The sequence below is a fragment of the Panthera onca genome, chromosome D2, assembly GCF_046562875.1.
Source record: "Panthera onca isolate mPanOnc1 chromosome D2, mPanOnc1 haplotype 2, whole genome shotgun sequence".
In the NCBI taxonomy this organism is placed as follows: domain Eukaryota; kingdom Metazoa; phylum Chordata; class Mammalia; order Carnivora; family Felidae; genus Panthera; species Panthera onca.
Genome location: NC_138349.1, coordinates 64908554 through 64921977, shown reverse-complemented (window position 1 = coordinate 64921977; position 13424 = coordinate 64908554). Strand labels below are relative to the sequence as shown.

General features: G+C 39.3%; 1 long non-coding RNA gene across 2 annotated transcripts in view; it reads left to right on the top strand.

The window, feature by feature from the left end:
- LOC132685408 (uncharacterized) overlaps positions 1-12087 on the top strand; it is a 29111-nt gene extending 17024 nt beyond the window's left edge. The window contains exons 3-4 of one of the 2 annotated variants that reach the window (XR_013550464.1): positions 6038-6113; positions 9950-12087. This is a non-coding gene — a long non-coding RNA (uncharacterized LOC132685408). The remainder of the gene's footprint in view (positions 1-6037; positions 6114-9949) is intronic. The other variant, XR_009613084.2, reaches the window with a different exon arrangement.
- The last annotated feature ends 1337 nt before the right edge of the window (positions 12088-13424 follow it).

Below are 13424 nucleotides of genomic sequence, written 5' to 3'. Positions count from 1 at the left end.
AGTTCTCCATCCCCTCACTCTCAATCTAAAGGTGTCCTCAGATCTAAAATGAGTCTCTTGTAGACAGCAAATAGATGGGCCTTGTTTTTTTTATCCATTCTGATACCCTATGTCTTTTGGTTGGCGCATTTAATCCATTTACATCCAGTGTTATTATAGAAAGATACGGGTTTAGAGTCATTTTGATGTCTGTATGTTTTATGCTTGTAGTGATGTCTCTGGTACTTTGTCTCACAGGATCCCCCTTAGGATCTCTTGTAGGGCTGGTTTAGTGGTGACAAATTCCTTCAGTTTTTGTTTGTTTGGGAAGACCTTTATCTCTCCTTCTATTCTAAATGACAGACTTGCTGGATAAAGGATTCTCGGCTGCATATTTTTTCTGTTTAGCACACTGAAGATATCGTGCCAATCCTTTCTGGCCTGCCAAGTTTCAAAAGAGAGATCAGTCACGAGTCTTATAGGTCTCCCTTTATATGTGAGGGCACGTTTATCCCTTGCTGCTTTCAGAATTTTCTCTTTATCCTTGTATTTTGCCAGTTTCACTATGATATGTCGTGCAGAAGATCGATTCAAGTTACGTCTGAAGGGAGTTCTCTGTGCCTCTTGGATTTCAATGCCTTTTTCCTTCCCCAGTTCAGGGAAGTTCTCAGCTATAATTTGTTCAAGTACCCCTTCAGCACCTTTCCCTCTCTCTTCCTCCTCTGGGATACCAATTATGCGTATATTATTTCTTTTTAGTGTATCACTTAGTTCTCTAATTTTTCCCTCATACTCCTGGATTTTTTTATCTCTCTTTCTCTCAGCTTCCTCTTTTTCCATAACTTTATCTTCTAGTTCACCTATTCTCTCCTCTGCCTCTTCAATCCGAGCCGTCGTCATTTCCATTTTGTTTTGCATTTCGTTTAAAGCGCTTTTCAGCTCCTCATGACTGTTCCTTAGTCCCTTGATCTCTGTGGCAAGAGATTCTCTGCTGTCCTCTATACTGTTTTCAAGCCCAGCGATTAATTTTATGACTATTATTCTAAATTCACTTTCTGTTATATTATTTAAATCTTTTTTGATCAGTTCATTAGCTGTTGTTATTTCCTGGAGATTCTTCTGAGGGGAATTCTTCCGTTTGGTCATTTTGGAGAGTCCCTGGAGTGGTGAGGACCTGCAGAGCACTTCCCCTGTGCTGTGGTGTATAACTGGAGTTGGTGGGCGGGGCCGCAGTCTGACCTGATGTCTGCCCCCAGCCCACCGCTGGGGCCACAGTCAGACTGGTGTGTGCCTTCTCTTCCCCTCTCCTAGGGGCGGGGATTCACTGTGGGGTGGCGTGGCCCGTCTGGGATACTTGCACACTGCCAGGCTTGTGGTGCTGGGGATCTGGCGTATTAGCTGGGGTGGGTAGGCAAGGTGCACGGGGGCAGGAGGGGCAGGCTTAGCTCGCTTCTCCTTAGGTGATCCACTTCAGGAGGGGCCCTGTGGCAGTGGGAGGGAGTCAGATCCACTGCCGGAGGTTTGGCTCCGCAGAAGTACAGAGTTGGGTGTTTGCGCAGAGCGAGCAAGTTCCCTGGCAGGAACTGGTTCTCTTTGGGATTTTGGCTGGGGGATGGGCGGGGGAGATGGCGCTGGCAAGCGCCTTTGTTCCCCGCCAAGCTGAGCTCTGTGTCCGGGGGCTCAGCAGCTCTCCCTCCCTTTGTCCTCCAGCCTTCCCGCTTTCTGAGCAGAGCTGTTAACTTATGACCTCCCAGACGCTAAGTCGCGCTTGCTGTCGGAACACAGTCCGTCCAGCCCCTCCGCTTTTGCCAGCCAGACTCGGGGGCTCTGCTTGGCCGGCGAGCCGCCCCTCCGCCCTGGCTCCCTCCCGCCAGTCTGTGGAGCGCGCACCGCCTCGCCGCCCTTCCTACCCTCTTCCGTGGGCCTCTCGTCTGCGCTTGGCTCTGGAGACTCCGTTCTGCTAATCCTCTGGCGGTTTTCTGGGTTATTTAGGCAGGTGTAGGTGGAATCTAAGTGATCAGCAGGACGCGCGGTGAGCCCAGCGTCCTCCTACGCCGCCATCTTCCCTCCTGGGTCTTTCATCCATTTTGAATTTATTTTTGTGTATGGTGTAAGAAAGTGGTCCAGGTTCATTTCTGCAGTCACATAGGGAATTCTTGGTTGGACTTTTCTTCCCTTCAGCACTTTGAATATGTCAGGCCACTCTCTTCTAGCCTGCAAAGGCTCTGCTGAAAAGTCTGCTGATCATTTTATCAGTTTTTCTTGCATGTAATAAATTGTTTTTCTCTTGCTGCTTTTAAGATTCTCTCTTTATCTATAATTGTTACCATTTTAATTATAATGTGTCTTGATGTAGATCTCTGTGGGCTCATCTTTTTTGTAACTCTCTGGGTTTCTTAGACCTAGGTGTGTTTCTTCTACAGATTAGTGAAGATTTTAGCCATTGTGTCTTCAAATAAATTTTCTGGCCCTTTCTCCCTATCTTCTCTATCGAGGGCCCCTAAATGCAAACGTTATTCTGCTTGATGTTTTTCCAAAGGTCTCTTAAGGGAGCCCCTTTAATTTTTTTTTTCTTTTTGCTGTTCTGTCTGGGTGAGTTCTGTTGTGCTGTCTTCCAGATCACTAATATGCTTTTCAGTTTCATCCAGTCTGCTGTGAAAACCTCTAGTATGTTTTTCAGTTCAGTTATTGTACTCTTCAGCTTATAACTTCAGTTTGGAACTTTTTAATATTTTCTGTCTTTGTTGAGGCTCTCACTGTGTACATCCATTTGTCTGAGTTTGACGAACATCTTTATGACCATTATTTGAATTATGATTGTTTATCTCCATTTCATTAATGTCTTTTTTTTATGTCTTGTTCTTGTGTCTGGAACATGTTCCTCTGTTTCCTCATTTTGCCTGATTCTGTGTTTGTTCCTATGTATTAGAAATGAGCCACTTCTGTGAGTCTTTTTTTTCTTAAATTTTAATGTTTATTTATTTGCGAGAGAGATATAGAGTGTGAACAGGGGAGGGGCAGAGAGAGGGAGACACAGAATCTGAAGCAGGCTCCAGGCTCTGAGTGGTCAGCACAGAGCCTGATGCAGGACTCGAACTCACGGATCGTGAGATCATGACCTGAGCCGAAGTCGGACGGTTAACCGACTGAGCCACCCACGTGCACGCCACTTCTGTGAGTCTTAGAGGAGTAGCCTTGTGTAGGAGATACTGCATGGAGCCCAGGAGTGCAATCCCTTCTGATCATCAGAGCTGGGCACTCAGATGTTGTCTTCTGTGTCCACTGTGCCCAATGGTCTGCTGTGGAGCAGCAGGAGGGCTAGGTGGGACTGTCGCCTGGGGCTGCATTGTGGGGCTTGGCAGGGCGTAGCTGAGATGTATAACTGTGATTGGGTGCAGGGGAGGTCTGGTCTGTTACCAGATCCAGCTGTGATGTGTGATGGCTCTGCAGGGGTGAGCCCACTTGCTCTGGCAGGTTACAGATAGTTCCAAAATTGTTTCTGCCAGTTAGGTTACATTAGGCTGTTCTGTGGTAACAAACGACCCCAAACTCTCAATGTCTTAACACAATAAAAGTTTATTTCTTGCTCAAACAAGGACCCACTGGGTTTGTCTGACTCTTTGTGGCAGTTATCCCATCTGAGTTGCCTTGGCAATCCAAGCTCTTTTGATCTTGCGCCTCTGTAATCTCAATTCAAGACCTCCTTGATTATTGCGGTGTAGTAAGGAAAACCATATAGGCCTTTTGCTTTCTTCTAGCACTGAGAAGATACTCATTGTCTCTTTCACACTTCATTGGCCAGAACTACCCACATGGTCATACCGACCTGCAAGTATGCCTGGAAGTGAGTGCACCTGTGTGAGTGAGGCATCTGATCTTAGTGTGGACTAGCTGTGTGTATTAGTCCCTGAAATTGAATTTTTTTTTAAAACAGGGATTTAGCTCAGAGCTCAATATTATTCAAAAGAAGGCCTTGGAACTTGTGTCAATTTATATTGTAAAAATTGGATTACTGGCCCCTGGAGAATTGGTGGAGTACTCAAGGATTGCATGGAAAAAAAATATTTTTAATGCAGATGTGACATAGCCGACTCTACTTTCATAATGTCACCTTACTTATATTCTTTAACTTCCTGTAGAAAATTGGTTTTGTGTTTGCGATTTTGTCTAACCTTCCCACTTTTACAGGGACTCTGAAAAGGTTGAAGCTAGTCCACATCCTGCTATGGTAGACTGGCAAAGCTACCCTGAACTTAGAATGATGTGTCATGAAAAACCCCAGAAAATTAGTTTGAGCCATATGAGATTACTGATATTTAACTTTTTTTTTTTTAATTTACAAGAGGAGTTTTATGTGTTTCATTCTTATAGTTAATCTTAGGTATAAAGCAATGACTAAGATACTGTCATTTCCCCCTTTTTAAACCTGTGTGCCATGGTGTAACCCTAATTTCAATCTTGTAATAAGATCTTTGAGGTCATTTCAAGTAAGGAATTTTGTACGAGTTTTGAATTGTAAGCATCATTGTTTTACACAGCCTCTTCAGCCGTGACCAAGCGGTTGACAGCATGACAAGTGGTTGATTTCAGTGAATTATTTAACAAGTTAATTATCCACAGTTTCCTCAGAGCATGTGGTTCTTTGTTAGGTCAAGTTCTCATTGCCCATCTCCTAACTGCATGGCTTGTGGTGAAGAAAGATACTTGCATTTCCTTCTTTAGTCCAGCCCAAGCTTCGTTGTTTTACGCTAACACACCAGGGAAATAGAAACGGCTGTCTAATTGCTTTCTGTTATGTTTTTTTTTTTTTTTTTTTTTTTTTTTTGCGTTGTTGCAGCATCCATGACAAATGACATCTCACTTTTACCTGTTGTTTACCTCTTTTCTAACTGTGAGGCTAACTGCCATTTATTGAATATGTGCTTTGTTTCTAAGAGTCTGCTAAATGCTTGCTTATATTACCTGACCTTCACAGCAGTGTTATTAGGGAATTAGCATAATTATGCCTAGTTTCTGGATGAGGAAAACTGAGGTTTAATCAAGTCGAATGACTTAGTCAAGGCGGTGTATCTGGTCAGTGGCAAAACCAGGATTGGAGTCTGGCTCTAACGGACCCTAAGCTCATAGCAGTCACTGTGTCATCCTTGCTCCCCATTTTCAGTTTCTTTTTAAAAGCAATATGCCTCTTAAAAGTGTACTCATGTAATCACCCTTTTTGCTATGTATCATTTCTATTTTAATTGAAAGGAAAGTTTAGTAGATGGTTTTGCAGATAAAAATGTAGTATTCCCATAGGCCTCAGAAGATCTGAGTATAAGGAATTCTAGATGAAAAATTGAGTTCTTGGTTCTGATATGTCCACCTGGATTTTTGTGTAATAAAAAAATAGGCTAAGAAATACTAATTCTTTCTTTAAATATTGTGAAACAGGTGTCTGTTTTATTTTCATAATTAAAAACAGACAAAATAAACCTGAGAGTTCAAAAGATAGCTCTTTGAGGGCGCTTTCCATGGAGTATGCTTTATAAGGTCTTGAATATGACAACCCTCAGTAAGCTTTTGATTTGTAAATACAGCAGCAGTTTTAAAATGGATCACAATGTGTTGTTTTGTTCTAAAGGCTATCTGGGTGAATTCTCATATTCTCAAAGTACTTATTGGCTTCCCAGTGTAAATATTTAAACTTTTTAGATTTCATAGTTTTGAAAGCTCTTAAGTTTCATATTGTTTTGGCTTTAGGTTACAAAGCCAGGAAACATTTCTGATTTGTATGCTGTCTTCATTAAGATAATGTGTTAGGCATATTTTCTAAAATGCTTTTAAACTTTCAGAGGGAATGTGGTTTCATATCTATTTTATGCACATGATCCTTATGAATGTGATACTAATTGGACTACAGCAAATGGAAAATAATAAAGGGAACGATGAATATCAGATTTTACATATTTGCTTTTTTACAAAAATCAATTCATAAATGGATGGGATGGAATGTGGTACTATCAAAACCTTTGTGGTTAAATTTACTTTTAATCATTTTTGCCTTATTATCTTTTGGCAGCTGGAAAATCTTTAATCTTTGTGGAAAGAAATTGAACTTTAAACCTTACACACTGAAAAGAAAAAAAACTGCTAAGGTACACAGTTAATAAGTTTACTAATTGTAAAATTAATCAGTCAACAGCACATTCACAGAAAACTATGCTGATAATTATATAATACTTGCATTGTTCTCCTACTTTGATTTATTGTATTTGCTAATTTTGCAGTAATAATATTCATTATATTTTTGATAGCCTGTAATTCCTATTGCAAACATTTCAACTTGAACTCTGTATATACTTCTGGTTTTAAGACAGAATTTAAAAGTGACATGCAAACTTAAAGTTAAAGAAATAATTACACAAATAGATGAGCAGGTTCATCTGCTATCCCAAACAGTAATCTGAAGTGAAATTGGGTTCCAGTTCTATCTCCATCACTTATTAGCTCTAAACATTTGAGTGGTTATTTAACCTGTATAAGCCTTAGTTTTCTTATCTGTAAAATGGGGCTAATATAAGCTTCTACCTCATAGGATCCTGGAACATTAATGAAATTATCTGTGTTAACACACTTAGTGTCGGCACATGGCAGGTGCTCCATAAGCCTCAGCTATTATTTTTATTAACATGACAGTAATTTTTTGGGAGTAAGAGATTATCTGGTTCCTTTGAAGTTTATATAGACATAAATATGCCCATGTGGATTATGTGGGACCTGATAAAACAAAGAATAAATACATTAAGAGTGTTTCTAACAGTTATGGTTTACTGATAACATTTATAACAGTAATGTACTGCTTACAATAATGAAGATCCCCATGAACAAATCATATTTGTAATAATGAGTATAATTATAATGGATTAATAGCATAATTAGGATTGTGATGACTATTAAAAAACTGAGTTAGAAAATATTAACTTTATGTATGTGTTCATATACATTGTTTATGCCAGAATGACATTGTGAATCTGAAAGTGATGAGATAGCAATCAGGGAACTTATGTTGCCTGAAAAGGAGAACTGCTTGCATGGAAATCCTCCTTTGACCAGAGAAATGGGCATCCATCTGAGAACAGAACGACATCTTACTAAAGTAAACATCCTATAATCCACATGATAATAAGTCAAAAGAGGGTAGGACATCCCACCAGGAGTCAATATGCTGTTGCTATTCTGTATCATTCTGGAGTGTGGACTCTTAACATTTGACAAAGAATCTATTGAAGCAACGTGGAGATGATTTGCATGCAAGGTCAGGGGAATACTTTTGCAATGCCACTGGATTTCATATAAACTGAAACCATGCAAATACCTCTCTACCATGACTTTTTTTTTTGAATTGCAGCTGAATAAAGGGTTCTTCATGCTTCCTCTCCTGTGAGATCTTCCTAGATTACATTAGACCTAATTATATTATGTTAATTACGAGCTGACCATATATGAAGCAAAATAAAGTCACTAAGAATGAATGATTTTTATAGGGGGGTGAAATTTTGAGATTAATAAAAGGTAAAAGGACAAAAAAGTCACAATTTTATCATCCCAGATAATTCACTCCAAACCTCTGCCCCCACCCCCAAAAAGATTTATACTTTGATACAAAATGTATCATTTATTTTATTTGGCTACTATTCTACTGAAACTAATTTTAAAATTCATTTAACTAGCTAAATTGATGAAAGTCTTATGCGTAAGTGCAATGAATAGGTACTGAATGGGACGAATTAGACACATCTCTTGCTCTCAACAAGCTTATCATCAAGAAGGGAAGTTAACAGGCTAAGATTAGGCAAGAAGAGATCATGTATAAGAGATGTACTATGAGCATTATGCTGTAAAAAAGTAAACTTACATGTAAGTGTCTGATGAGGTTCAGGACAATGATCTTTAGGCTATTTACAGAGGCAATGTAAACTTATACTTAAGTTCTCCTTACTGCTATGCTGTGGCAATCATCCATCCATCCATCCATCCATCCATCCATCCATCCATATATCAAACATTCATAGAATTTCAAGTCTGCCAGGCACTAAGCCTATAAAAATGAATTAACCTTTTATGGAGTTCACAGCATAGTAGGGGAGACGTCACATTTTGTTGCAGTTTATTTACTTTTCTCAATGGTAGGACTGAAATATGTATCAGGTGCATGGAAGTAAACGGGATGGAAGCTTAGGGTGTAAACATAATAATTATTGTTAAGGGTGGCTTAAAAATGATCAGTTTGGAAATGCAGGGTTTTAGATCTTAGGGGTCATAAAAATGACCTCATACATTTTACACACGGTGAAAGGTTCAGGGAAGATAAATGATTTGTTCAAGGCCACATGGCTTATTGGCAACCAGACTGAGAACTGGATCCACCCCTGGTTCTTTCAGCTCCACTCTGCTCCTGTTTCCATCAAGTCCATTGCCTCAGGAGGGTTAATAGTTAATATAAATGTTTATGTAGTGCTTGAGCCAAAGAAACGTGCCCAGATTGTTGCTTAAAAGGGAAATAAATTGTTATATGAGCAACTTAATTGCAGGTACCAGATTATAAGTAGATTTACTCTGCAAAGACCAACAAAGGAATTAATACAGCTTTATGAAGAGATCACCTTACAAATTAGGGAGTCATCAGTATTCTGCATGACTCTGATGTGTGAAAGCAGAGACATTTTATAAAACATTAAACCATGTAAAAACTGGGGGCAGATTCATAAAAGCTAAAAGAAAAATAACCATTCCAAGTAAAGGTAGAGGCTGAAGTAGACTTTTAATAAATTAAGTATCCTCCTTGGCTGTTTCTTTTTTTCTCTTTTTTTGCCAGACAAGAATTTGTAGGCCTATGTTCAATGGCTACTCCTGAGATAATTTGGATTCTAGGGTAGTCTACTGTAATACAACATTTTAGAAGGATGACATCTACTCAGCTATTGACTAGCTGTTGACTTGGGACAAGTTACTTAATCATTCTGAGCCTCAGTTTCTTCATTGATACTAAGAAATACGGAATATGAAACCACTTAGGATTCCTTCCAGCTTTAAAACCTTATGCCTTTGCAATAGGTAATACTTGCTTGTTCAGAAACTATAACCACAAATGGTTAGCTGAGCTTTGTGTCCTACCTAATATGCACTGGTAAATAAAGTTGCTGATAACTAGGAATAGAAAGAAAAATGGTAGCTCACTCATTTTAATGAGAATGCTGAAAGCATATGCAATGGCTTATTATTAAACTATTCCACTAGTGGAGAAATTGGAAATATCACAATAAAAATTTTCAATTTTCCATTCCAGTAACTTTATTGAATTGCCAAGGCATATAACAACAGCCAAAGTTGATACATTAAATGTAGATGTTTAAGAACAAAGTTAATATGTGGTATTATTGTTTCTCATTTTAGTCCCTTTCTGCCAACCCTCTCCAAAGTTAAATAAATCTTCTTCCTTACGTATTGCCAAAAAGTGTCTTGCTATTTCTGATAGTTTGAATATTTTTTTCACCTAATTTTTTATTCTTTTGTAAAGGTAGTAAATCACGATATATTTCTATTTCTTCACTGCCAAATCTAATACAATGTTAATATTTCTGTAGTTTCCACTGAGTCTGTCTTCTGGCTTCTATTTTCAGTTTATGATCTTTGTTTCTATATTTGGTAAAAGTCTGCTTATGTTTTTCAAATATGATGTAAGGCAATCTTTTAACAAAATGTTTCTGAGTGAAAGCAATCTGAATTATTGTAATTTTAGATATATGCTTCCCAAGAAAGCAATATAATGCTTTTTTTAAAGGACAGAGTTGCTATTTGGTTTCAAATATTGTTACATTTTATGTATTTATTCTATAGTTAATAATTTTCTCAGCCTTTTCTTTGATGCAAATGTCACTGTAGAAGCTGTCTGCTTTTTGACCCAGATTCTCTCTTTGTGTTTCCTTGCCAGGACAGATGAAATTTCTTCTGGGCTCTCTGTTTTCTGCATCAGCTGTGGACCTTCATCCTGGCCACTAGGGGACTTTGGTTTTGATCATATTCCAAAGAGCTGGCAATTAATTAGCATGAACAGAGTTGTTAAGAAGTTGCATAAAGAGCTCGCAGTGTTATAATCCATGTTCTTTTATCTCAGAAAAATTCTGAGTAGATGTGTGATCCACAAGGATACATGATCTGTTAACTCTGAGATTGATCACTGATGACCTGGAGATTTGTTAGTATTTGGGGAAGTGTCAGCTATATTGGCAACGTTCTTCAAAGAAGCCGTGGTCTCTAGTGGGCCTCAGTGGTAGCCAGACTAGAGATGGTTTTGCTACTATTCAATTCCATCTATGGGGGTGGGGTATGATTAACATGATCCTTGATTAACAAGAGGAAAGCTTCTCACCAGTAGAGTGGAAGAAACCCCCTTGGGAAGTAGAAGACATAATCAGATTGCCTGGAAATCAGGCTTTACATGAACAGTTTATGGATGGTTTATACAGAAAATAAAATATTAAATTATCTCTCTTTGGGTAGAGGATGCAAGGGAATCACATAGCACCTCCACATTTACTTCTCCCATTTTAGGACAAATATTTAGAAGAAGAAGAAGAAGAGGACCCAGCATATGATGTTGCAGAACCAGTTGGGAGACAATAGCCCAAACGTTTAATAAGATCAGCCAGGCTTTACCTTAGGAGCCAGGATGGGGAGGGACCAGGACTACCTCCAAGGGCTCATTTGCTTCAGCCTGTGCTGTGGAGGTCTGCCTCCCACAAGCTGACTGTATTGCCTGATTTCTAATTAGCCTTCCAACCACAGTCACAGCATGAATCTTGGATCAAGGGTCTCATCTTCCAGTAATCTACTGTTATTTTACTCACAACCTCTGCCTGAAGAACACATACCTTTCCTGACCAATAGTTATGCCCATGCTGAGTCTGACAGGCATGGTTTCCCTACATGTAAGAAATGTTTATTGATCACCTAACAGATGAAATGCAAATGTGAGCAGGAAACAGCCCCTATATTTGAGATGCTTCTAGTCTGTGGGGTGGGGGCAAAGGTAAACAGGTAATTATAATAGTATGTACAATAGTGGGGTAAACACTGTCATAAGAACCCATTGGAGGAGCACTCGTTTTAATATTAGGCTCTACTAACTAGTTCAAAGCAGAACAACTTGCTTTATTTCTGTTTTTCAAAATGGCGGCCATCATGACTACTATATTTGGTTGACTAAGTTCATTGGATTCCAGTACCCCATAGATGGCTTCTCCCATGACTCCTAGACCAGGGAATAATGGTGTATGCAATAGTTGCACACTGTGGAGGCGTCACCGCTCACAGAGTTGCTCCAGCTCCACTTACCCTTTCTCTTTGCTATAGGTGACTGCACCACAGATTAAAACTCCTTGGTAACAGCTAGCTGTTCTTTTTGGAGAATCTGCAAAAGTAAATCTTCCATATCATGCAGATATGGAAGCAGGTGGAAACCCCAAAAGGCAGCCCCTACAGAGGGGGCTCCTTAGACTTCTGCTGTTGAGAGTCCCCACATCTCGGCCCTGTTCTGCCCTTCCCAATCCTTGTTCCTCATCTTTAATTCTGCAAGACACTCTGGTATTCTTCTAGTAATTTTTTATGCTTGAATTATCCATGTTTTGTGCTTGTAGCCCAAGAATGCTTATGATGTGCTTGAATATTCTTTAGTTCTATTTGTGTAATTTCGAAAAATATATCACTTGTGTTCAGACAATGCACACCAATTTTTCTGTTGTTAGCTGTAAGTGCTGAGGAATGTTTCTGACTTCCTACAACTCCGTCTCTTTAGACAAAAAAGCAGAATTGATATCTCCTGGTTGCTAGGTTCAAAGGTCAGCTGAAGGCAGAAGTGGAATCAAGACATTTTCTAGAGCTTTCTCTGCTGCTTACTTTATTCAAGGCTAAAGGATTTGGGGGAGAAGAGGACCTAGTCCTTGTATTTCACTTTTCTAGTGTTTCTTGGCAAGCCAGGACTCTTGCTTTTAACTTCTGAAACCGATCTAGCTCTTATGTTTGCCTTAGATGGGCCAGGAGTCCCACCCACACTAACTCCCTATAGAGCCGCTCAGGTCTCTGCCTCTTTACTGGGAAACCTTCTTCTCTTCTCTGAGCTTTCTTATATCTACCCTGTATGTGTGTACATGGATTATTCAATGACTGTGTTGATCGTGATATGGCTCCTCTCTCTCACTGTCTTGCACTACAGCCTATGGACAAGTGGCATTGTCCTCTAACTTTAGTCCAGCTCTTTGGACTTCCACCTGTTTAAGTATCTTAATGTTTTTATATAAACCACTAAACTGGAAGCCATCTGACTATCCAAATCTTCTTCATCTGGCAAGTCTTCTGTTCTCTTCCACCAAGAAAACCTACTGAAAACACACTAGTGATTACACTATGCAATTTTGAAATTCATAGCATTTAAAAATATATCAATGGCTTTGAAAAAAACAAATCTGAATCCCTTTCTTGATATGAAATTGTATGTGAATTTCCACTATAAAAAGTTAAAAAAAACCCCAGAAAACAAAAAACAAACACAAGAGTTACTCTGGCGGAGGTAGAATCTAGGTTGTGGATGGGGTGGAAGGGGGCTTGGCTGAAGTCCTACTCATTTGGAGCTTCTCTTCTCTTCTGCTGCTGCCTTGGGAGCTCCCCCCACCTGAATACTTGGGATTACCTGGAGCACTGTTTCTAAACCACTGACCTTAATATCATTCATTTGGTATTTATTCAGTTACTGTCTTTAGACAATTCTTACACTTCAGCCGTATTATTACAATTTGCATGGTCTTTTAATTTTCCAAATATTTGTTTTGACTTCTCCACTAGATCATAATCTCTTTGAGAGTATGAAAAGTATCTTATGTCACAGGGGAGTCAAATCAAAATCCACATAGACAAAATCAGCTCAGCTCAAGGACACCCTGTCAATAATTACTGATCAATTGCTAATTCTGTCCGATCTCTAACACTCAAGAGAGCAAACTAGTAGGAACCTGGACATGAATAGGTAGCAGATCTAAGTAGCACAGCCAGGTGGTAAGTTGGGTTTTTCTTCTGTAAGATTAAGATATTGACCCCTTACTGCTGACATTTTTCTAAAGAATGCTATCAGGCACAGTGAGTCGGAAGTGTGTACTTCTTATTGATGACAGTGTTTGCTTGTTACTGGACTGATATGCTCATCAAAGACTGAGAGCACAGCTCCACCTGTTATTCCAGGTGTGACATTCATGTCAGCAAAGTTTCCAATCACAAGCAGAAGTGAAAGCAAATGCAATTTCTGTTCAGTACACAAGAAACCAGAAAAGATATAGGAAACCCAACCCCCTTATCAAAGCTGGCAGTGTGACTAATTACATGGAGAATGAATGGGCAATATTATGTGCAACACTTCA